At 46.6% G+C, this 26,358-nt stretch overlaps 1 protein-coding gene across 1 annotated transcript in view; it reads right to left on the bottom strand.

The window, feature by feature from the left end:
- Positions 1–26,358, bottom strand: part of DNHD1 (dynein heavy chain domain 1) — a 792,986-nt gene that overhangs the window by 217,952 nt on the left and 548,676 nt on the right. The gene's annotated exons all lie outside the window — the stretch shown is intronic.

Below are 26,358 nucleotides of genomic sequence, written 5' to 3'. Positions count from 1 at the left end.
ACCTAAAAAGTACATTCTTTAAGTTTATCACAAAATATGTTTTGTTTATTTATTTATTTATTTATTTGTTGAGTTTTATATACCGTCATTCGGTAGAGCCATCATAACGGTTTACAAAGTATTCATTTTTTCTTAGCAGTTGTGCAACAGTAAAACAATGTGAACATTTTCAGAAATAAACATATCAAGTCCAGAAAGGATTATTAGGTTGGATGAGGGGGGTATGTAGGTTCAGGAAGGATAGAATGTATTAAAAGGCTTATAGCTGAGAGTTCAGTTGAGAGTTGGGATGATCAGATGTCTGAGGGTCAGTGTAGAATTTGCGAAACATTAGTGTTTTTAGGTCTTTTTTGAATGTTTTTAGGTTGTGCTGGGTTCTCAGGACTTTAGGTAGGGTGTTCCAAAGTTTAGAGGAACAATTGAAAAGGCTCTTTCTCTTGTGGTTGCCAGATGCGCATCTTTGATAGGGGGGATGTTTAGGTAACCTGAGTTATTAGAGCGTAGGTTTTTTGGAGGATTTTGAGGAATTATGTTTAGGGTGTTAAGACCTTGATGATCATTGTTTAGAATTTTGTGGATTATGGTCATTGATTTGTAAGCAATATGTGCAGTAATAGGGAGCCAGTGAAGTGAGGTCAAAATGGGCGTTATGTGTTCACTTCTTTTTGTTCCTGTTAGGACTCTGGCAGCCAAGTTCTGCAGTATTTGGAGTGGTTTGAGGGATGAAAAAGGTATTCCAATTAGTAAGGAGTTGCAATAGTCGAAGGTGGAGAAAATAAGTAGTTTTGGACAGTTCTGAAATCGTAAGGGTTGAAAAATGGTTTCAGATGTCTTAGGGTTAGGAGTCTGTGGTATCCTTCTTTAGTTTTATTTGATATGTGGTTCGTGAAAGAAAGTTCTTTATCGATGATAACTCCAAGGTTCCTGGTGTGGGTGGTAGGGAGTATAGATATCATTTGCTTGTGTAGTATTTTCAGGGGTGGCGGAGTTGGATTGGATTTTTTATCCATGAGTATTATTTCAGTTTTGTCGAAATTGATTATGAGTTTCATAGAATTTAGAAGATGTTTGATTGAGATAAGTAGATCTGAGGTTTTCTTGTAGGTGTCTTCGATCTGCTACTTTTTTTGTGAAATTTAGCCATGATGAGGTAGCATTATTGGAGTTAGATAGATTCATGTTGTTTAATTTGGATTGAAGAGTTTTTTTTGTAAAAGTTCTATGTTGAATGATGGACGGTAGGATATTTTGTTTGGGGTGATTTAAGGAGCTTTAAGGTTGAGGTTGGTATGTAAGTTAGCTTTGATTAGGTGGTGGTCAGACCAGGGTATCTCTGTAGAGTGAGTAGAGTTTGATTTCCAGATTTCAGTGTTGACAAAGATGAGGTCAATTGTGTGGCCTGCTTTATGAGTTGGAGATTTGATTATTTGTTCTAGATTTAGAGTTGATAGTGCATCAATGATAGTTTGGCAGGTTTTTGAGTGAGTGGGTAAGTTGAAGTGTATGTTGAAGTCACCAAGTATGATTATGGGTTTGTTGAGGGAGATGTTATTCATAATATATTCAATTAGAGGGGAGCAGTTTTTATTGAGTGCTCCTGGAGGACAGTAAACAATAGAGATGTGAATCGTGTGATCGATCGTCTTAACGATCGATTTTGGCTGGGGGGGGAGGAAATCGGATCGTCGCGGTTTTGTTTTTTTAAATATCGTGTAAATCCTAAATCGGGGGAGGGCGGGAAAACCGGTACACTAAAACAACCCTAAAACCCACCCCGACCCTTTAAAATAAATCCCCCACCCTCCTGAACCCCCCCAAAATGTCTTAAATTACCTGGGGTCCAGTGGGGGGGTCCCGGTCCCGGTGTGATCTTCCACTCTCGGGCCACGGGTGCGTTGATAGAAATGGCGCCGGCGCTACCTTTGCCCTGTCATATGACAGGGCAAAGGTAGCGCAGGCGCCATTTTGGTTCCTATCCCCCGACGTCACGAGCGTAGGAGATCGCTCCCGGACCCCCGCTGGACCCCCAGGGACTTTTGGCCAGCTTGGGGGGGCCTCCTGACCCCCACGAGACTTGCCAAAAGTCCAGCGGGGGTCCGGGAACGACCTCCTGCACTCGAATCGTGTTGCCGTATTGCAAAATGGCGCCGGCCATACGGCCGGCGCCATTTTGCAATACGGCAATATGGCCATACGGCCGGCGCCATTTTGCAATACGGCAACACGATTCGAGTGCAGGAGGTCGCTCCCGGACAGCAGAAAGTCTAAATTAGCCAACAAAATTCAACTCTTCCTAACGTGAATTCTTATTGGGAGAGCCGTCCAGGTCAGAGCCTTTGCTCTGAGTTCCAGCATATTTTATACTATTCTCTCGTCCAGACTTTGATATCTCTGGCTTGCTATTCCGGCTGATTGTGTCTTTTTTCTCATTCTCAGGTCTTTGCTCTTTTTTGTTTCACTCTCGCTGTCTGGTATCATCCTTCCTTCTTCTTTGTCTCTTTCCTTGAGTAGATATTTTAATACTTAGTCTTCCCTTGATGCTCTCCCTTCCTCTTTCTCCTAGTCTCTCTCCTCCATTCCTTATTCCCTTTCTTCTTCATTATCTCCCAGATCCAGGTCCTCTCTCATCCCCTTTCTCTCGCCTTTTCTGAGTCATTTCTTTATCTCTCTCCCCCCATACCTGCTCCTGAGTCCTTCCCTCTCCATCACCCTGCCCCTTATCCAATTTCTCTCTTTCTCCCTCCTCCACTTCCCTCTCTCTTGGTATGGTCCAGTTTGTCCTTCCACCCAGCAAGAGCAGCATTGCATAATACTGTATCAGTATTCTGTGCCTGCTCCCCCAAACTTCACCCCTTGTCCCCTCATCCTCTTTCCTTCCCACAAATCATCCAAGTCCTGAGTTCCTGCAACACAGAATCTGAGCTCAGCTGAGAAGAGCCCTGCACTCCAGGAAGCAGGTGGGGCTGGAGCAGTGAGCAGGAGATTTAGGGCACTGTCCAACAGAATCCAGATTGTCTCATTAGGTTTGGTAACTGTTTAGATGATTGCAAAGCTTGGTGATAAGACATGCAGTTGGGAGGGTGGAGTGCTGGATTAAGTAAGGGAGTATGTATGCACCATCCAGGGTGGTACAGAATAAAAAGGCAGACAACAAAAACTGCCTTGGATAAGAAGCAATATCATACAAGTATTTGAGCTTCCATGGCTGGCACCTGAGAGCTTCTCTTTAACCCCATCGAGTCCTTACTAAAGAATAGCTTGGTAGCCACATTAGAAAGGAAGAGGAGCTTTAGAGCAGCATGGGGTGGCTAACTACGCTCCTCAGGAGCCACAAACAGGCCTGCTTCTCAGGATATCCACAATGAGTATGCATTTCTTCCACTTTATGTAAATCTCTCTCATGCATATTCATTGTAGATATCCTGAAAACCAAGCCTGTGTGTGGCTCTTGCAAGCCAGAGTTGACCCTCCTTGCAGGTGTGTGGATTTTTACTTAGATTTCTGAAAGTTAGGAGTGCTTTCCTTTGGGGGAGATTCTAAGCCCAGCATACTGTGACCTGGATTAGGAGCAGAATCTTATAGACTTTCATTTCATGACTTTTATTTCAGGAGGAGGAGAAAGCTAGAATAGTTTGAGAATAAATGTCAAAAAACTACGCATCACATATTCACGTGTCCCCAGGTGTACATTGCTAACCAATGGGACCATAAAAGTAATTAGTGTATTCTTTGGGGCTGGAACCTTCCCAGGCTAGCTTTACATGATTTCTTCCTTCCAGGGCCTGCATCCTTTGAGTGGGGATGGAGATTGCTCCCAAGGCTCTGAGTGCTAAAGGTGACCTTTTGTGCCTTTGTTCTACCCATAAAGATTCAATTGTGAATTTAGTCTCATGCAGAATCTTTATCCTGTTGCTGTTAGCACCGCCGGCTGCGGCAAGCCGCGACCGGGGCCAGGTGTCATGGCCGCCGGCCGCAGCGGACCGCAAGCAGGGCCAGGCTGGCGGTCGCAAAGAAAATAGTTACCCGGGCATCGGAAGTCGTCGAGGGCTCCTGTGGTTGCAGGCAGCCCCTTCTGCCTTCTCCTGCGGCCGCTGCCGCGTCCAGGCTCCGCAACATGGCTCCTCGAGGGTTTGGCTCCTCCCCCGCTGTCTTCTCTAGGGCTGCGACGCGGTTGCAGATTATTCTTAAAGGATCCGTGACAGGAAATGGTCATGGCTCCTACTGAGACTCCTCCCCCGACATCCTGTACTTAAGGCAAGGTCTGGTCCTCAGACCTTGCCTTGGTATCAAGGTTCCTGGCTGGATTGGATCCTGTGCTTGTGTTCTTGGTTCTTCATCCCTGCTTCCCTGCTCCGTGGATTGCTTCTTGGTTCCTGACCTCTGGACTGGCATTCGTGGTTTCCTGGCTTGACTGTGGACTGGCTTCGGACCCTTCTCCTGTTGGGATCTTGGAATGGCTTCGGACCCTTCCCCTGTTGTGATCTTGGACTGGACTTCGACCCTTCTTGTGTACCGAATCCTCGGACCGGCTTTGGACTACTCTCTGACTCTGTTCCCTAGACTACTACGACCTGCTGGAGGCGCCAGCCGTCTGGAACCCACGACCTGCAGGAGGCACCTGCATCCAGACTTTCTTCAGTCTTCAAAGGAGTCTCCTAAGTCCCAGTGAGCAGATCCCTACAGGCTCCTCCTGTGGGGATCTCGAGCTTCCAGGGTGAAGTCCTCGTTCGACAGCTACAGTATTCGGCCTCGCCCTTCGACGGTAGAGACCTAAGGGGATTGTCTCCTTTTAGGTAGCGCTGACTCTACCTCGGAACAGGGGTCCACATTCTCATCCATAACAGTTGCACTCTATGCCATCCCGGACATAAAAGCGCCACCCAGCCTCCCAGATGCTCCTCTCTGTCATTGCGATATAATTTGTACCCCAGTATAGTACTGTCCCATTGGTTATACACTTTCCACCATGTCTCTGAGATGTCATCAGTTTTTGTAATTTTTTTGTAATTTCTTTTCTAATTTATATTTCTTTTTTATTTTATCATTGTAAACCGTTTTGATCAAATTATATTTGTAAAGGCGGTATATAAACCCTTAAATAAATAAATAAATAAATGTCAATTAAGTCTATGTCATCATTTACTGCTATATATTCTAACTCTCCCATTTCACTTCTTAGACTTCTGGCATTAGTATACAAACATTTCAAAATGTATTTGTTGTTTGTATTTTCATTCTGCTTTTTAATTGATAGGGATATATTGGAATTTCTTTAGCTCAGGTGAGTTTTTAGTTACAGGCACTTGGACTACTTTTCTTATTATTGGAACCTCACTGTCGGGATTCCCTAATTCTAATGCATCATTAGTATCCTTTGAAGATACCTCCTTCCGAACCATGCGCTGCTGAGCGACTGCTGGCTTTGCTCTTGTTCTAGTTTGAAAGCTGCTCTTTCTCCTTTTTAATGGTAAGTGCCAGCAGCCTGTTTCCACTCTGGTTAAGGTTTAGCCCATCCCTTCAGAAAAGACTCCCCCTTCCCCAAAAGGTTCCCCAGTTCCTTACAAAACTGAATCCCTCTTCCTTGCACCATCGTCTCATTCACGCATTGAGACTCCGGAGCTCTGCCTGCCTCTGGTGACCTGCGCGTGGAACAGGGAGCATTTCAGAGAATGCCACCCTGGAGGTTCTGGATTTAAGCTTTCTAAGAGCCTAAATTTGACCAACAAGCAGAATAAAAGCTGTTACCAGGTAGCAGGAAGAATTTTGGATGAGAGGAGGAATAAATTTGATAGGGGAACAGTTTATCATTATCGAATCAGGGCAAGTATCCAGGCATTTCATGTTATTTCAAAACCATTGATAACCATAACCCATACCCAAGACAAACTCTGGCTGGAAAATTGGTTACGAAATTGGGATGAAGAGGATTTCCTTTATGAGCGCCTTTTGACAAATTTTTCATTTGTTGAGTTTGAAAACAAATTTTCATAATGACCAAGTTTGGTCAAAAACTTTGAATGAAATTAGCAATGAAGAACATTATCACCAAATTGTCAGAAAAGGAAAATTGGTTCTTAAGTGCTAATTTTTGTTCCTGTAGTACCACGGATCAGTCCAGACTGTGGGTTATGCCTCCCTTCCAGCAGATGGAGACAGAGAAAAACTTGAAGAGCACCCCTTATAACTTGGAGTGCCACCTGCATCTCTTCAGTGTACAGAATATCCAAACAGACTTAAAATAAGATCAAACCAGGAACAAACATGGATCAAGCAAGGTCAAGAATAGAGAACTTGGAACTTCAACTAGTAAACAAATTGTGGTCAAAGAATAAGAAAAAACTTGTAGCCTTCTATAGTTTTCTGCAGAATAAAGTACCGTCATAAAGAATTTGCAGCGGACTCTCAGGAAAGGACTACCTTCCTCAGAAGGGCGGGCATCTGGACTGATCCGTGGTAATATAGGAAAGAAAATTAGCAGGTAAGAACCAATTTTCCTTTCCCTGTATGTACCCGGATCAGTCTAGATCATTTTGAAACTACGTTGTTTCGAAAAGAAACTGATCGGAACACCTTATTATCTTATCATAGTTGTCACCCCAGGGCCCTCCGGGACAACATACTGACTGGCCAATTCTACGCCGTCTCTGTACGTCCCGAGCTGAGTTTATTGTTCAAGCCCAGACTATATCTGCCCGGTTTCTGGATCGAGGTTATCCAGCACGGGTAATAAAGAAGGCTTTTAAGCGGGCCTTGTACACACATCGTGACTGGCTGTTCTTACCTCCTTCCAGCTCAGACGACAATGCCAATAACTGCATTTTACCCTTCTCTATTATAGGAAGTACAATTGCGAATATGATTCGGCGTCACTGGTCAGCATTAGGGTTAACAGACTTGCTCCATAGCCCCCTCCGCTTTACGTTCCGGTGGGGGAGAAATCTACGGGACCGCTTGCTGCATACAGCAGCGCCCTATGTAGAGTATTCATCCAGTAATAGGGGTATTCACAGACCATGTGGTCACTGCACTATGTGCAGCCACACTGACACTTTTTCAGAGTTTATTCACCCCACCACTGGACGTGTTTATTCACATTCACATTCAGATTGCACCACGAAGGGAGTTATTTATGCTATAACATGCCCCTGTGCGCTACTGTATATAGGCAAAACTTCCAGAATGGTAAAAACAAGAATTATAGAACACTGTTCGAACATTCGGTCCCTTAGAATGGACGAGCCCCTAGTATCCCATTGGTTACAGAGCGGCCACCCCATCTCTGCTCTCTCCTTCCTAGTGCTAGAGGTAGTCCCGCGCCCCCAGCGGGGAGGTGACTTCCCCATGATACTGGGTCGGAGAGAGCAACGATGGATCTTCACTCTTGACTCTGTTTGCCCCAAAGGACTTAACAAAGATATCGAGTGGCACCTGTTTTACTGAGGGAAGTGATCCGGTGTTTAATGTGATCTGATTGGGTCTCGCGAGAGTCCTCTTCTTCGCGCATTTTCTGGTTTAAATGGCTGTCATTTTCGAGGGTGCTTGCGCTCCAATGATTACCCCTACAGGTATGTGTTTGTACAATGAAATTTTTATCGTAGCCTTATTTGTTCCACTTCTTACTTAATTTATTGTATTACAGATTGATACTGTTACTTTGGTCCCTCCCGATGCAGCAGTCGCGAAACACGGGACCGTGTCGGGGGACTTTAAGAATATCTTGCTATTATTGATGGAGTTGCCATATGAATGCTTGATAATTCTCCTGAATAAACAGAACGTTTGAAATTCTTAGTGGATGAAAGTTTTATCCTGCACCATTGTGTCTGGGTAATTGAAATCTCCCATTATTATTGCACTGCCAAATTGGTTAGCTTCCCTGATTTCTCTTAGCATTTCATTATCTGTCTGACCATTTTGTCCAGGTGGATGGTAGTATACTCCTATCACTATACTCTTATCCAACACGCATGGGATTTCTACCCATGGGATTTCTACCCAACTTTTAGGAAAAGACTAAAAACTTGGCTTTTTAAAAAAGCTTTCCCAGATCTGGATTAAATTCCCCACTCATCATCAGCATAAACACAAAAGTTAGGAACTGTAAAAAAAAAAAAAAAAACCCACTAACTTCACACGCAGTCACAGCAACATTTTATTATACTTCACAACAATATCATATCTGATCATTTTGCTACACATCTATATTTTATATTTTATAATATTATACTTATTTATTAATTGATACAGCTGGTTAAAATGCTAATAGTCGTTCTACAATTCCTCCCCTTTCATTTCCAAGTTATTCGTCCATGTTTTTTGTAACTTTCTCACATCCAAAATATTGTTTTAATTTTTGTTAAGTTTCATACTATATTTGTTGTTGTATTGGGAAATGTTCTCTACTTTGTTACTCTCTGCCTTTACCCACATTGTTAATTGTAAACCGGGTTGATGTGATTCCTATCATGAAACTCGGTATATCAAAAATAATAAATAAAAATAAATAAATATAGATTCTATTGAGCATTTAGTCTCTTGTATGATCTTTATCCTGTTGGACTCTATACCCTCCCGGACATAAAGTGCCACACCCCCACCAAGTTGATCCTCCCTATCATTGCGATATAATTTGTACCCTGATATAGCACTGTCCCATTGGTTATCCTCCTTCCACCATGTCTCTGTGATGCCAATTATGTCAATCTCATCATTTGCTGCTATACACTCTAACTCTCCCATCTTACTTCTTAGACGTCTGGCATTGGCATACAGACATTTCAAAGTAAATTTTTTGTTTGTATTAACAACCTGCTTTTCAGTTGTTAAGGATAATTCAGAAATCATTAGCTTCGGTGATTTTTTACATATAGGCACATGGACTATGTTTGCTTTTAATGGAACCTGTCTGTTGGGATGCCCTAAATCTCCTGTTTCATTAGTATCCTTCAAGGATACATTTCTCCGAACCATGCACTGCTGAGTGACTTTCGGCTTTCTCCCTTGTTCTAGTTTAAAAGCTGCTCTATCTCCTTTCTGAAAGTTAGTGCCAGCAGCTTGGTTCCAATCTGGTTAAGGTGGAGCCCATCCTTTCAGAAAAGTCTCCCTTGTCCCCAAAAGTTTCCCCAGTACCTTACAAAGCTGAATCCCTCTTCCCTGCACCATCATCTCATCCATGCATTGAAACTCTGGAGCAAATGTGGAAGATGTCCGAGCCTCAGGGGACCTTCCATCGCAAGATTGACCAAATCAGCGAAACAAGGACGTCTGGGCCATTCCGGCGCTACCAGAATGACCCACACCAGATGTATCTCTACCCGATGAAGAATCTTGCCGACTAGAGGCCAAGGATGGAAAACGTACAGGAGTACCGAAGTCGGCCAGGAAAGCACTAGTGCATCGACTCCTTCCGCCCCGTGCTCTCTTCTGCTGCTGTAGAAGTGTGGAGCCTTGGTATTTTGAAGCGGAGCCATCAGGTCCAAGTGAGGAAGCCCCCACTTGCGCGTGACGAGGTCCATTGCTTGGTCGGATAGCTCCCATTCCCATGGATCTATCCATTGCTAACTTAAGTCATCTGCTTGTATGTTGTTGGTTCCGGCGATGTGAGACACGGCTAGAAGAGCAAGATTCTTCTCCGACCAATCCATGTGTAGCTCCATTTCTGCTGCTACTGCTTGGTACCACCTTAATGGTTGATGTAAGCTACAGTTGTCGCATTGTCGGACAGGACTCTGACCGCTCGGTTGTGAAGGAGAGGATGAAAATGCTTGAGAGTCAAACGAGCAGTCCTGGTCTCTAAGCGATTGATGGACCAACTCTCTTCCTCCATCGACCATAGGCCCTGGATCGACTGGGACTGGCAAACCACTCCTCAACCTGAGAGACTGGTATCTGTGGTTACTACTATCCATTGGGGAACTTCGATGTCCACCCCTCGGCTCAGATGTTGTGGGACAAGCCACCAGCGAAGACTGAACCTGGGTGATTCGGTGAGAGACAAGGGGGCCTGAAACTCCTCCAAATTCAGATCCCAGTGGGTCAGTAACGATCGTTTCAATGGTCTCATATGCGCAAAAGCCCAAGGAACCAAGTCCAAGGTGGATGCTATGGAGCCGAGAACCTGCAAATAGTCCCAAGCCGTAGGTAGAGGGAGAGACAACAGTCGACGGACAGACAGCAACAACTTGTTGATCCGCTCCGGTGGGAGGAATACCTTTCCCCGACTGGTGTCGAACCGAACCCCCAAAAAATCCATGATTTGAGAGGGAAGAAGTTTTCTCTTGGCGTAATTGACGACCCATCTGAGAGACTCGAGAAGTCTGAGGACTTTGGAGACAGCTTCCACTCAGAACTCCTGGGACTTCACACGAATGAGCCAGTCGTCCAGGTATGGATGCACCAGAATACCCTCTCTGCGTAAGGCCGCTACCACGACCACCATTATCTTGGTGAACGTGCGGGGGGCTGTAGGGAGTCCGAAGGGCAGGGCAACGAACTGAAAATGTTGTCCAAGGATCTTGAAGCTGAGATACTTCTGGTGAGCTTTTTGAATGGGTATGTGTAAGTACGCTTCTGTGAGATTTTTATTTATTTATTTAAAAGCTTTTATATACCGTGAATTGGACAGTAGCCTGACCATCTAAGCAGTTTACAATAAAACATTCATAATTAAAAGACAAACAAGCAAATCATAAAAATACATCACATTTACAATGCATCATAATTCCTACCATATATAGCTATTTGAAATTAATACGGTGAAAACATTTCCTGTTGATCTGTTTTAATGATTAAAAGATATTATAGGCGACGGTATAAAGGTAGGTTTTTAAAGATTTCTTAAATTCTTTAGTACTTGCAGTTAGTCAAATTTGTTCAGGAATGGAGTTCCAAAGAATTAGACCTGCGACGGAGAAAGCTCGTTTGCGAGTTAATGCCAAACTTGCGATTTTTACAGATGGTACTTCAAAAATACATTTATCCATGGAATGAAGCTGTCTGATAGGTTTGTATATTTTTAATAGGGAACAAAGCCAAACTGAGGCCTGGATTTATCAAAATGTGGTAAATATCGCATGCAATGGGAAAAGGGGCATGTTTTATTTTATTTTTATTTATTTATTTATTTTGTTTAAAAGGTTTTATACACCGACATTCATGTGGATCATCACGCCGATTTACAATTAACAATTAAAGATGGAGAGATTACAATGAACAGGGAGAGGGGAAGGGGAGAAGGCTAGAAATAGAGAGAGGGAGAGTAACAGAAGGAAAAGAGAGTTAGTGATGGAAATTTAGAGGAACAATTATATGGAAAGAAGTGGAGACATAGCCTTTATAAGTGATTACAAAAAACACGAATGAGTAAATGCAAACTTACATTATATACAATCTTATGATTACAAAAAGAAAAAACATGGATAATTAAATGCAATCTTACACTATATACCATCTTATGAAGTAGCGATGCTGGATTCTGGCGGGAAGGAGGGCGGGGGGCTGGGGGGGGGGGGAAGCAGGATATGGCGGGGTGTTAGTGGCAGTCAGAAGGGTGTGAATAGTGGGAGTTGGGCTAGGTTTGGTTCGAATCGGGGTAGGCCTGTTTGAAAAGCCATGTTTTGATTCCTTTTTTGAAGTTACGTAGGGAAGGCTCTAGACGAAGATTGGTGGGTAGAGAATTCCAGAGGGAAGGGCCAGCAATGGAGAAGGCTCTTTGCCTTGTGATGGCATGGTGAGCGGTTTTGAGTGATGGGCAATGAAGGGTGCCCGCCAGGGAGGTTCTGGATGGGTGGTTGTGTTTGTACAGTGTGTTGTGTAGAAAGGTGAGGGTTTTGTATTGAATACGGAAGTGAATGGGCAGCCAGTGCAGGTCCTTTAGAACTGGGGTAAATATGGTCCCTTTTACGTGTGTTAGTTAAAATCCTGGCCATAGCGTTCTGCAGGATTTGTAGGGGTTTAATGGTGGATGCGGGAAGGCCCAGGAGAAGGGTGTTGCAGTAATCCAATTTAGATAGGAGGGTGGTCTGAAGTACTAGGTGGAAGTCTTGAGCATGCAGGAGGGGTTTGAGTTTTTTAAGAATGTTGAGTTTAAAGAAACCCCCTTTTAGGAGAGTATTGATGTGGGGTTTGAAATTTAAATGTTGGTCTAGGGAGACGCCTAGGTCTCTGACGGAGTGCAGGGTGGCATGACTAAGAGAGATGTTGAGAGAGATGGCTTGGGAAGATTTGAGATTATGAGGATTTCTGTTTTAGAAGCGTTTAGTGCGAGATAGAGGTTGGATAGCAGGGCGTTGATGGACGCAAGGCAGGACTCCCAGAATTGCAGGGATTCGTTAAGGGATTTTTGTATGGGGATGAGGATTTGGACATCATCTGCAAATAGGAAAAACTGCAGGCCAAGGTCCGAGAGGAGGTGGCAGAGAAGCAGGAGATAAATATTGAAAAGGGTGGAGGATAAAGAGGATCCTTGGGGGACACCTTGAGTGAGGGGGATATGTGAGGATTCACTGTTTTCAATTTTTACTACGTATTCTCTGTGGTTGAGATAGGAAGTAGATCATAACAGGCATGTGTCAGAGATGCCTATCTCTACTAAGCGTGAGATCAGAACTTCGTGGTTGACAGTATCGAAGGCTGCTGAGATGTAAAAGAGGGCAAGTAGATAAGATGGTCCATACCTTTGAGGGTGGTGTCAATGATGGCTAATAGGAGATTTTCGGTGTTTCTGGCTTTACGGAATCCAAATTGTGATGACTGTAGAATACAGTGGTCTTCTAGGAAGTCTGTGAGTTGTGTACTAACTACCTTTTCCAATATTTTGGATATGAAAGGCAGGTTGGAGATTGGATGGTAGTTTGCTGGACTGGAGGGGTCAAGGGTGGGTTTTTTGAGGAGGGATTTAATGACTGCAAGTTTGAGGGGGTCTGGGATTTTTCCGAAGGAGAGTGAGCAGTTGATTATGTTGGTTAGGGGTTTGGTGATGGTGGCGGGAATAGTCAGGAGAGCTTTCGTCGGAATTGTGTCAGAGGTGTGGGTAGCTGGTTTAATGTTGAGATTACTTACCTGATAATCTCCTTTTCCTTAGTGTAGACAGATGGACTCAGAACGAATGGGTATAGTATGCTCGTGCTAGCAGTTGGAGATGGATCTGACGTCAGCACGGGTATATATACCCCCACAGGAAGCGTAGCAACTCAGTAATCTTCCTTGCAAAAGCTGTTATGGATGTGTGTGTACTGACGCTCAGTGAAATAGTGAAACAGGATTCCCCTGACCAATTGATAGTAGCTGGAGACCGCCAGCATTCCCAACCGGAAGGCGTCGACACCTGGCAAAGGGGACGCTCTTATGTAAGAAGAATGACATGGCTTACCTTGAATCGGTGAAACCCATGTATACTGGCAGCTGGGCGGGATGCTAAGTCTTCTTGTGTCATTTCCAGATATCTGGGCAGCAATCTGCCTATGTCGAGATGGCGTAGTAAACGCCCTTCTTCAGATTTCTTCAAACCCGCCGTGGTAGGCAAGGATATGGTTTGGTTAAGGTGAAATTGTGAGACCACTTTAGGTAGAAAGGAAGGAACCGTGCGAAGATGGATAGCCTCCGGAGTGATTCTGAGAAAGGGATCACGGCAGGACAGTGCTTGTAGCTCTGAGATGCGGCATGCTGAACACACCACCAGCAAGAACACCATCTTCAAAGTTAGAGAACGGAGAGACAAGCCCCGAAGGGGTCTGAAGGTGGATCCCGCGAGGAAATCCAAAACAAGGTTGAGGTTCCATAGGGGCACTGGCCACTTCAGTGGCGGACGAATATGCTTGACTCCTTTCAGGAAGCGAGAGACATCTGGGTGCTTGGCAATGGTCTTGCCGTCCCTCCTGGGACCGTAGCAAGACAGCGCAGCCACCTGAACCTTGATGGAGCTGAGGGAGAGACCCTTCTGAAGTCCATCCTGCAGGAAATCCAAAACAATCGGAATTGTGGTCGCATGTGGGTTGGTGCCATGAGTGTCGCACCAGGCTTCAAATACTCTCCAGATCCTTACGTAGGTGAGGGATGTGGAAAACTTGCGAGCTCGGAGGAGTGTATCTATCACGGGCTCTGAGTAACCTCTTTTCTTCAGTCTAGCCCTCTCAATGGCCAGACCGTAAGAGAGAATTGAGCCGGATCCTCGTGGAGGATGGGACCTTGACGTAGAAGGTCCCGGAGAGGAGGCAGGGGAAGAGGCTCCCCTGCCAGCAGTCTTCTCATGTCCGCGTACCAGGGTCTTCTTGGCCAGTCTGGTGCCACTAGAAGAACTAGGCCCCGGTGCTTCTGAATCTTGTGTATGAGGGCGCCCAGCAGGGGCCACGGAGGAAAGGTGTATAGCAGAGTCCCTGGAGGCCATGGCTGAACCAGGGCGTCGATCCCGTGAGAGAACGGGTCTCGCTTGCGGCTGAAGTATCTGGGTACCTGAGCATTGGACTTGTCCGCAAGTAGGTCCATGTCCGGAATCCCCCACTGATCCACGATCATCTGGAAGGCTGTGGGGGACAGCTGCCATTCTCCCGGATTTAGGCTTCTCTGCTGAGGAAGTCTGCCGTGGTGTTGTCCTTCCCAGCAATGTGGGAAGGACAACACCACATTGCTGGGAAGGACAACACCATCAGCGGGGCTATCTCTAGAGATACCTGTCGGCTTCTGGTTCCGCCCTGACGGTTGATGTATGCCACCGTGGTGGCGTTGTCGGACATCACTCTGACTGCTCTGTTCCTCAGTCTGTGAGCAAATCGTAGGCATGCCAATCGGACTGCCCGGGCCTCTAGACGGTTGATGTTCCACCCTGACTCTTCTCTGTTCCACCACCCTTGTGCGGTGAGGCTTCGCAGTGTGCTCCCCAGCCGCTCCCCTGTGGTGAGCTCCCCCCCCCTGTGATGTCCTCCCCCACGTGGACTCTGCTCCCCTGTGGTGAGCAGAGTCCACGTGGGGGAGGACATCTTTGACCCCCTGCTCGTGTGGTTGGACTGCAACCACCACTGTAACTGGGTCCGTACTCTGGCTGGCAGAGGTAGGTGCGTGGAATAGTTCCGAAAGCGGGGACTCCAGCGAGAGAGCAGGGAGTGCTGTAGAGGTCTCATATGGGCCCTTGCCCAAGGTACCACTTCCAGGGTGGAGGCCATAAGGCCGAGAACCTGCAGATAATCCCAAGCTCTGGGCCGACTGGCTCCCATCAAGTACCGGAGACGCGTCTGAAGTTTTAACCTTCGCTTGGTAGTGAGACTGACTTTGTCTGCCTGGGTGTCGAACTGTACTCCCAGGTATTCCAGTGATTGGGAAGGCTGTAGGCAACTCTTGTTGAGGTTGACTACCCATCCCAGGCTTTCCAGAAGAGCGATCACTCTGTCGGTTGCCCGATGGCTCTCCTCTCGTGATTTCGCCCTGATCAGCCAATCGTCTAGGTAGGGATGGACAAGGATTCCTTCCCGTCTGAGTGCCGCTGCTACCACTACGACCACCTTGGTGAAGGTCCGCGGTGCCGTGGCTAACCCAAAGGGCAGAGCCCGGAATTGGAAGTGGCGTCCCAGAACCTTGAAGCGTAGGTAGCGCTGATGATCCGGATGGATCGGGATATGCAGGTAGGCTTCCGACAAGTCTAAGGCCGTGAGGAATTCTCCTGGCTGTACTGTGGTCTTGACTGAGCGCAGAGTTTCCATGCGAAACCTCGGGACCCTTAACTATCGATTGACTGACTTGAGGTCCAATACAGGCCGGAAAGTGCCCTCTTTCTTGGGTACCATGAAATAAATGGAATAGTGTCCAGAATTCATTTCCCAGGCAGGTACTGGGATGATGGCTTTCAAGGACAGGAGCCTCACCAGGGTTGCTTCCAACGCTGCCTTCTTGTGTATGGGACACGAAGATTCCACAAACTTGTCCGGAGGGAGATGATGAAAGTCCAGATAATACCCCTCTCGGATGATGGCGAGGACCCACTGGTCCGACGTAATCTCGACCCATCTGGGGTAGAAGAGGGTTAACCTGCCCCCTATGGCTCCGTCCCCCGGATGGATCGGCTGATTCTCATTGTGAGGCGCGGCCGGGACCTGAACCCGAGCCGGCTCCCCTCTTGCGCTGCTTGGTCCGAAAGGACTGGTTCCTGGCCTGAGGACGAGGCGCCTGGTAGCGACTCCTATAGGGAGTGAAGCGCTGGGAGCTTCTACCTCTGGAGGGCCTTGGAAAGGCGCGCTGGTTCCTTCTGAACCGATCTTCCGGCAGTCGAGGTACTGGAGAGGCGCCCCATGTGCTGGCCAGTTTATCAAGGTCGCTGGCAAACAGGAAAGAATCCCTAAAGGGCATTCTGGTGAGGCGTGTCTTCGAAGGAGCATCGGCTGACCAATTCCGGATCCAGAGCTGCCTCCTGGCGGCCACGGAGGATGAGACCCCCTTGGCTGTTGTACGGACTAGGTCTGATGCAGCATCCGTGAGGAACGAGAGAGCTGACTCCATGTCTGTTGCTGGAGCATTGTTCCTGACCTGTGACAAACAGGAGCGCGTCACCACTGTGCAGCAGGTTGCGATCTGCAAAGATAGAGCTGCCACCTCAAAGATCTGTTTCAGAATGGCGTCCAGTCGCTGGTCATGAGGCTCCTTGAGGGCCGCCCCCCCCCCCCTCAACTGGAATGGTAGTGCGCTTGACCACAGCGCTAATCAAGGCGTCCACCTGAGGGCACGCCAGCAGCTCCTTGATAGCCGGTTCCAGGGGGTACATGCCCGTCAGGGCTCGACCCCCTTTGAATGAGGCCGCTGGTGCAGCCCATTCTAAATCTATCAGTTGCTGTGCTGCTTGCAAGAAAGGAAAATGGCGGGCTGTAGGACGAAGACCTTCCAGCAGGGGGTTCTGCGTAGAGGGCACCGTAGTGCTGGGACCTGTAATAGCCAACTCCGCCAGGCACTGAGATACCAGGTCGGAGAGATCCTCCTTAGGGAAGAACCGCCTCATGGTTCTATATGGCTCAATCCCTGAGGGAAGTTCCCCCTCATCCGGGGGTTCGGACTCGTCCAGTGAAACATCAGGGTCCGTCTGAACCGGACTGTCTGGAGGCGGGAGGTCCTGCCCACGATAAGGACGTGAAGGTCCAGGGACAGGATCCGCTGGAGCCGCAACCGCAGCAGCAGCAGCAGCAGCAGCAGTAACAGCAGGGCCTGGATGGGAAGCTGATTGCATCTGTACAAAGGCATGAATTCCCTTAAAGAGATCCACCCAGGAAATGGAAGCGGTCTCTAATCGTCGGGGTACCAGGTCCCCCGGGATTCCAGGTTGGTCGAGACTGCCCGCTAGATCCGGGATAGCCCCTGGGGAACTGTCAGCAAACCTCGGTTGAGACTGGTCCTGGCCTGAGGCTCCCACGGCCTCCTCACATTGGGCACAAAGGGAGTCTGGCTCTTCACTGTGCGTGGCCCTAAGCTGGCATGCTGAGCAGAGGCCGAGGGCTTTAATGCCGGATTCAGGAGGCGCTGCCGCTGAAGACGCTGAGGCGTTCTGTTCCATCGCGGCTTGAGAATGCAGCGCTGAGGAATATACGCCAAATACAATATGCGCACAACAATTTGCAGCAGCAATCTGCGCTTAATAGAACAGGCGCTCAATAGTATGTGGCAGCAAAATGGCGCTGAATAGAACAGGCACTCAATAGTATGCGGCAGCAAAATGGCGCTTAATAGAGCAGGCGCGGCAGCAAATGGCGCTTAATAGAACAGGCGCTCAATAATATGCGGCAGCAATATGCGCTTAATACAACAGGCGCTCAATAATATGCGGCAGCAATATGCGCTTAATACAACAGGCGCTTAACAATATGCGGCAGCAATATACGCTAAATACAACAGGCGCTCAATAATATGCAACAGCAATATGCGCTTAATACAACAGGCGCTTAACAATACGTGGCAGCAATATACGCTAAATACAACAGGCGCTCAATAATATGCGGCAGCAATATGCGCTTAATACAACAGGCGCTCAATAATATGCGGCAGCAATATACGCTTAATACAACAGGCACTCAATAATATGCGGCAGCAATATACGCTAAATACAACAAGCGCTCATGAATATGCGGGTAGCAATATACGCTCAATGATATCCAATATGCGCTCAGTAATATGCGATCAGCAATATACGCACAATGAAATACAATATGCGCTTAGTCATAGACATGGTCGCTCAATACCTGAACAAGGCCAACAAAATGGCGCCCTCCACGGCGTGCTGCCTATAGGCCACGCCGCCGATCCTCGTCCCTCAGAGACCAAAAAGTAAGAGATGTACGCCTTACCTGATCCTCGGCGCTTCCCGGCTGTAACCCGGGCAGTCTCCGGCTGCAGGGGGAGAGGGTAAGGACCTTCACCGCCACGCTTGAGGATTTTCACCCGCTGCCTCTGAGCCACCGAACTCGTCTCGCTCGGGGCTAAGTCCACGCCGGGACCGAGGCGCCTCTCAGCCCGACCCGAGCCTTTCACGCTCGGGGGCTAGATCCCTGCCGCGATTCGGCCACCGGACCGAGGCCTAGACCTCCGAGGGATCACGGAAATCACCCCGGGAAACTCAACTGGGGGAGGGACCCTAGGGTATCACCGCAGGAGTGCGGGCTCGATGTTCCTGGAGAAAGTTTAGTAAGTAGATTAGAGAAAGTAGAAAAATAGAAAGTAGGATTGGAAAACACGTTCAGCAAGCGTGCAGGCTCTCCAAACTGCTTTGGAGACGGAAATTACTGAGTTGCTACGCTTCCTGTTGGGGTATATATACCCGTGCTGACGTCAGATCCGTCTCCAACTGCTAGCACGAGCATACTATACCCATTCGTTCTGAGTCCATCTGGCTACACGCTAGGAAATCTTTTTTAAAATGGATTCGATCTCCTTGATGGTCATGAGGTCAAAGGATGAAAAGGTGGCCTTGTTGTTATTAGTGAGTGGTTTGATAGGGGTGGGATTGGTAGGGAAGCATTGTAGGATACTGGCTATTTTGTTTTTGAAAAACAGAGCTAATTCTTCGCATTTACCACTGGCATTATCTTCAGTATTATTGTGATGAATGGAATTTGTAAGCTCCGTGACATAAGAGAAAAAGGCATGTGAGTTGAATTGGTAGTCGTGGATTCTGGAAGAGTAGAAGTCTCGCTTAGCTTGCTGGGTGGTTTGTCTGTAAGTATCCAAAGTGTTTTTGTACGCTGCTTTGTGGGTAAGTGATGGTTGTTTACGCTACGTACGTTCTTTGGATCTAAGGTCTTTTTTATCCTTTTTAGTTCAGCAGTGTACCATGGTTTTCTTGCTGTTTGCATGAGGGGAATCTGTTTGTGGACCATGGGGCAGGTGTCATTAGCTACAGAAGATGTGAGAGTAGCGCAGATTCTGGGTTGGTGAGGTCGAGGTTAATAGATGCTTTGTCAAATGCTACAGGTAAGGTCCTCTGGTGAGCATGGTTTACAGAAGGAGATTGTCTTGTTCTGCATGTGGGGTGCTGGTAGAGGGGTGTTTGCGGAGAGGAGGACATTGATGAGGGAGTGGTCGGACCATGGGACTGGGGTGGTAACAGGAGTGTTAGACGATGTTAGGTGGGAGTTGATGAAAATGAGGTCAAGGGTGTGCCCCACTTTGTGTGTTGGCGCAGAGATGAGTTGTCTATAGCCTAAGGCTTGGAGGGTGTCAAGTAGGATCTCGCAGGCGGGTGTGGGAGGGAGGACATCAACATGGAGATTGAAGTTACCTAAGATAACTGCAGGGGAGTCAGAATTGATGTTATCAGTGATGTACTCTATGATGGGGGAAGGGTCAGGTTCGAAGAGGCCTGGGGGGGGCATAGATGAGGCAGACCTATAGGGTGTTGGATTTGAAAAGCCCTACTTCAAGTCTGGATGGGGGGTGGGTGGTTTGGTGTTTTAAGTTGAGGTATTTTTTTATCAGCTAGGAGTAGACCTCCACCTCTTTTTTTCGGTCTTGGGATGGAGAAAAAATCATGGGTCTGCAGTGGGAGCTGGTTAATGAATATCTGGTCTGTGTTCTTTAGCCAAGATTCAGTGATGGCGCAGATGTCGGGATTGGAATCCGTGAGCAGGTCATAGAGGATAGGGGCTTTCTTTAGGATGGATTATGCATTGAAGAGAGAGATGGCAAGCCAGTTAGTCCCAGGAATTGTGTGAGGGGAGAGATCATGATGGGCACTAGAGATTTGCGCTGGTTGGAGGGGTGTGGGAGTACAGGGGGGGGTCTTACGCATGGAGGGAAGGTGTAAATGGGGAATATTAAAAATGAGCATTTCGGATGATGGGAGGCTGATGAAGGAGTGTAGAAGGGGGAGTATAGTTGCTAAGTGAGGGGGGTGCTAGGGCTAAGGGGGATCCTTTGAGGGAGAAGTATCTTTGTCGAGTTGGTCTGCGACAGAGGGAAAATTGGACGGTGCTCTCAGATTGTCAAGAATAGATCCTCTACTAGGCCAGACTCCAAGGGGTCAGCTCAGGGCAAGAGGACAAATCTGAAAGCCCTGGAGGATTTCTAGCTCTGTAACAGAGGGAAAGGTCAGTGCAAAGGACACACGAAGGGGCAGGCCCCTTAGGTCTTGTGGTGCTGCTGTAGAGAGCCCTGATTTAAAGGGCTGGTAAGCCGGCCTCCCAGGATGCAGCTCCCACCTGTCGGGAGCTCACATGGGCAGTGAGGTCCCTCTGTGGCTCCGGATCGGTGTAGGCAGGCGAAAGACTCGGGGGGCAGCAGGCTCGATCCCCAGACAGGTTTTATGGTAATAGGGAGTTTATCACAATTTGCACTAATACCTATGTGAAGAGCTAAGTTACTGCAAATTGCAATAATTTTTTTGCACTTTGAGATAAATGCCAGAATATGGTATGAGAGAGAGAGAGAGAGAGAGAGAGAGAGAGAGAGAGAAACTCTAGCCATAATGTCATCACCCTAGATACATATTTATATCTCTATGGGAGGCCTACCTAGTAGAGATGTGAATTGTGTCCTCGATCGTCTTAACGATCGATTTCGGCTGGGAGGGGAAGGGAATGGTATTGTTGCCGTTTGGGTGTGTAAAGTATCGTGAAAATCGTTAAAATCGTGAGCCGGCACACTAAAACCCCCTAAAACCCACCCCCGACCCTTTAAATTAAATCCCCCACCCTCCCGAACCCCCCCCAAATGCTTTAAATTACCCTGGGGTCCAGCGGCGGTCCGTAGCTAAATCGGGGGAAGGGGAAGGGCAGGAAAACCGGCACACTAAAACCCCCTAAAACCCACCCCCGACCCTTTAAATTAAATCCCCCCCCCCCAAATGCCTTAAATTACCCTGGGGTAGAGCGGCGGTCCGAAACTGCCTCCTGCTATTGAATCGCGTCGTCTTCAGCCGGCGCCATTTTGCAAAATGGCCGCCGCAAAATGGCGGCGGCCATAGACCAACACGATTCGACTGCTGGAGGTCGTTCCGGACCCCCGCTGGACTTTTGGCAAGTCTTGTGGGGGTCAGGAGGCCCCCCCAAGCTGGCCAAAAGTTCCTGGGAGTCCAGCGGGGGTCCGTGAGCGATTTCCTGCCACAAATCGTTTTCTGTACGGATAATGGCGCCGGCCATATGCGTATGGCCGGCGCCATTTTCCGTACGGAAAATGGCGCTGGCAGATCGACTGCAGGAGGTCGTTCAGCGAGGGTTCCTGACCCCCGCTGAATGACCTCCTGCAGTCGATCTCCTGCCGGTGCCATTATCCGTACGGAAAACGATTCGCGGCAGGAAATCGCTCACGGACCCCCGCTGGACTCCCAGGAACTTTTGGCCAGCTTGGGGGGGCCTCCTGACCCCCACAAGACTTGTCAAAAGTCCAGCGGGGGTCCGGAACGACCTCCAGCAGTCGAATCGTGTTGGTCTATGGCCGCCGCCATTTTGCGGCGGCCATTTTGCAAAATGGCGCCGGCTGAAGACGACGCGATTCAATAGCAGGAGGCCGTTTCGGACCGCCGCTCTACCCCAGGGTAATTTAAGGCATTTGGGGGGGTTCGGGAGGGTGGGGGATTTAATTTAAAGGGTCAGGGGTGGGTTTTAGGGGGTTTTAGTGTGCCGGTTTTCCTGCCCTCCCCCTTCCCCCGATTTAGCTACGGACCGCCGCTGGACCCCAGGGTAATTTAAGGCATTTGGGGGGGGGGTTCGGGAGGGTGGGGGATTTAATTTAAAGGGTCCGGGGTGGGTTTTAGGGGGTTTTAATGTGCCGGTTTTCCTGCCCTCCCCCTTCCCCCGATTTACGATTTTTTGACGATAAATCGGGGGAATTGGTATTGTATCGTGGCCCTAACGGTTTTTGACGATTTAAAATATATCGGACGATATTTTAAATCGTCAAAAAACGATTCACATCCCTACTACCTAGTAACTCGAGGTGAGGTTTAGGTATTAGTGTAGGGGTTAGGGGCCACTTTGACATTCAATGTGAGACGTATGAACAGAACAGTACTCTCTTTTGAACATTTGAAGACCTTTGGAGACCTTTGGAGCGAGGAAACTCACCCAAAGATGAGATTTGTGCAATGTTCTCTCAACCTAGCTTGATGGACTCTCTACCTGGATAACATCAAGCTAGGTTGAGAGAACATTGCACAAATCTCATCTTTGGGTGAGTTTCCTCGCCCTTAATGCATGCGAAAATGCCTTAACACATTTTGATAAATGAGGGGGTGAGTTAGAGTTGTATAGTAGATTAGGGTTAATTGTAAGAATTTTATAATTGATGCGGTAAGATAATGGTAGCCAGTGAAGATGCTGCAGAACAGGTGTAATGTATTCTCTACGAAGTAAATTAAACAGAATTCGTGCTGTAGCGTTTTGGACAAATTGTAGTGGATGGATGGAATATGTGGGTAGCCCTAAGTATAATGAATTGCAGTAGTCTAGGTTTGTTAAAATGAATGCTTGAGTGACTGAACGAAAATCTGATGGAAATAATAGGGGTTTTAGATTTTTTAGCATTTGAAGTTTAAAAAAAGATTTCTTTACTACGGCTGATATGTTATTGGCCATAGATAGTCTGGAATCAATGAGCATGCCTAGGTTTTTAGCATATGATTTTATTGGTATTGCTTGTCCTTTGAATAAGATATTTTTGGGTGGTTGATAAATTGAATCCGGTACTGTAGATAGAAAAATTAACTCTGTTTTTGAAGTGTTCAATTTTAGTTTGTTGTGAGAAAGCCAGGTTTTTATTGTTATTAGGTAGAGTTGAAGTAATGACACAATTTAATGACACAATCCAAGGACACAATCCAAGGACTCCTCTAAAACATTCAGCCATTAATCATACCATTTGCACATAACTTGTAATTTGACTTGTATATCGTTTAACCAGTTTATTCTTTCCTATTTCTTCCTCTTCACCAAGTTTTGCTACCCTTGTTAATTGTAACTGTACCTTCGGTCACCTCAGTTCTAGTTTGATGTATTTAATGCACTCCCGTTTCATGTAAACCAGCAAGATATGTTCTCATGATTGCCGGTATATAAAAACCTTAAATAAATAAATAAAAAATAAAATAATGAAAAAGTTTTTGACCCGGATTCGAAGAATGGAATAATGAACTGGATATCATCTGCATGAATTTTGAAGTTTAGATTAAGTCCAGATAAGAGATGACACAAAGGTAAGAGATAGATATTAAAAAGGAGCACAGAGAGTGATGATCCTTGGGGTACACCAGTCTTGGTGGTGTACCATTCAGATTTTGCGTTTCTGATGGTGATTCTTTGAGGACGTTCTGATATAAAGGAAGAGAACCATTGAAACAGTGATCCGTTGATGCCAATTTGTGTCAGATTGGATAGTAAAATGTCATGGTTTAGAGTATCGAAGGTTGCAGATATGTCGAGTAGTACCAAAATCTCCATTCCCCGACAGAAAAATATGTCGAGTAGTATCAAAATCTCCATTTCCCGACAGAAAATCTCCATTCGAGTAGTACCAAAATCTCCATTCCCCGACAAAATCTCCATTCCCCGACAGAAAAATATGTCGAGTAGTACCAAAATCTCCATTCCCCAACAGAAAAAAAGAGGCGGGGGTATTCTCCTAGCAGCCAAAAAAGATCTAAGACTCACACAATAACCAGTTAATTCACCTACCATAATTGAAACAGGTCTTTTCAAATCAGACCATCTTCAAATCCTTCTTGTCTATACCTCCCCAGGCCTTCTAGACTCTGATGCCTCACCAATTCTGGAATTAACAGCGTCTCACCTAAATTTGGATTCCCCAGCTATAATCCTTGGAGATTTTAATTTACACGTAGACAACCTCTGTCTCTCAACCAACTGTGAAACATTCTTAACCGCCATGTCAGCCATGGGATTCAAGCAGATAATCAACAAACCTACCCACAGAGCGGGACACACCTTGGATCTCATCTTTGTGAATTCAGGCATCTCACACCCAGCTCAACCTGTCTGCAAACCAGTCCCCTGGTCAGACCATGCATTAATCTCTACCACCTTCTCATTAGCACAAACGAACAACAAACACTTCACTCAACCACAATTTACTTATAGGAAATCGTGCTCCTCCGATGACCTCCACAAACACCTAGTCTTAGAACTTCCTCTCATAGACGTCTCCACGCCTAATCTAGCCCTCCACTCCTGGGCCAATATAACAGAAATGGCAGCTAACAAACTCTGTCCACTGACAACAAAAAAACTCAAACACAACGCGTCCAAAAGACAACCATGGTTTAACGAAGAACTTCGAAAACTCAAACTTTCCCTGCGACAGAAAGAAAGCAATTGGCGTAAAGCACCATCTGCGACCTCCCTCTCCGCTTACAAACTCGCCCTCCACCTATACAAGAGCTCTACATCAAAAACAAAAAGGGACTTCTACGCTCATAAGATCCATCACCTTATTTTCGACTCAAAAGCCCTTTTTGCTTATGTATCCAATTTAACACAAACCAATGCACCAGACATTCCACTTAACCAAGCGCAAGAAAAAGCAGATGAGTTGGCACTCTTCTTCAGCAATAAAATCTCTAACCTTCTAACTCAACTAAAGTCTAATACCTTTTTGCCAGCCTTCACATATCTCTACCCCAACAAAGACATTTCTCTCCAAACCTTCGAACCCATCACAACTTCAGAGATCCAAACAGTACTGAAGAAAATGAAACCCTCATCACATCCATTTGACCATATCCCGACCAAACTGCTTCTGCTAATCCCAGACACCATCTCCAAAGCTCTGGCAGACATTATCAATTGTTCTCTATCCAGATGACCTTAAAATGGCCTCCATCAAACTACTCTTAAAAAAACCAAACTTAGATCCTAAAGCGCCTACCAACTTTCGTCCAATCTCCAACCTCCCTTTCATTGCCAAGGTCATGGAAAAATTAGTTAACACTAGATTATCGGACTACCTCGAAGACCACAAAATTCTGTTCCCTACTCAATATGGCTTCTGAAAATCATTAAGTACCGAATCACTTCTCATATCCCTGACAGATTACCTCATTATGGGCCTTGACAAAGGTCATGCCTACCTACTGATCCTCCTGGACCTCTCGTCTGCATTTGATACTGTTAACCACTCCTTCCTCCTAAATCAGTTAGCGAACATCGGCATAACAGGTACGGCACTGGCCTGGTTCAAAACATTCCTTGGGAACAGAGGCTACAAGGTCAATATACATAACAAAGAATCTCAGCGTTTTCCCTCCTCTCTAGGAGTTCCGCAAGGCTCCTCCCTCTCACCTACGCTCTTTAACATTTACCTTCTCCCGCTCTGCCAACTGTTAACCAATCTGAACCTAGAATACTTTTTATACGCAGACGATGTCCAGATTTTCATCCCCCTCAAAGAATCCATCACAAAAACTCTAGAATTCTGGGAAAAATGCCTTCTAGAAATCAACTGCCTCCTTTCCAGCCTAAACTTAATCCTAAATTCTTCAAAAAGTGAACTCCTTCTCATATCCCCGGAAAACAGCAACATCACTTCAAATCCACCAGCCACAATTAGCACAAGTAAGAGACCTGGGAGCTATCATTGATAATTGGCTAAACCTGAAATCATTTATTAACCAAACTACCAAGGACTGCTTTAATAAACTTCATGTCTTAAAAAGAATAAAACCACTTTTCCACTCTCATGACTACAGAACTGTCCTGCAAGCAATAATCTTCTCTAAGTTAGATTATTGCAACTCTTTATTATTAGGTCTCCCCTCATCTCACACTAAACCTCTTCAGATGGTTCAAAACACGGCAGCCAGAATATTGATAAACACAAGGAGAAGAGATCACATATCTCCAATCCTCAAAGACCTACACTGGTTACCAATTCACTATAGAATTATAT

This window comes from Rhinatrema bivittatum, chromosome 5 (assembly GCF_901001135.1).
Source record: "Rhinatrema bivittatum chromosome 5, aRhiBiv1.1, whole genome shotgun sequence".
NCBI lineage: Eukaryota > Metazoa > Chordata > Amphibia > Gymnophiona > Rhinatrematidae > Rhinatrema > Rhinatrema bivittatum.
Note: the sequence above shows the minus strand (reverse complement) of the source record. Positions and strands in the feature narration are given on the sequence as shown.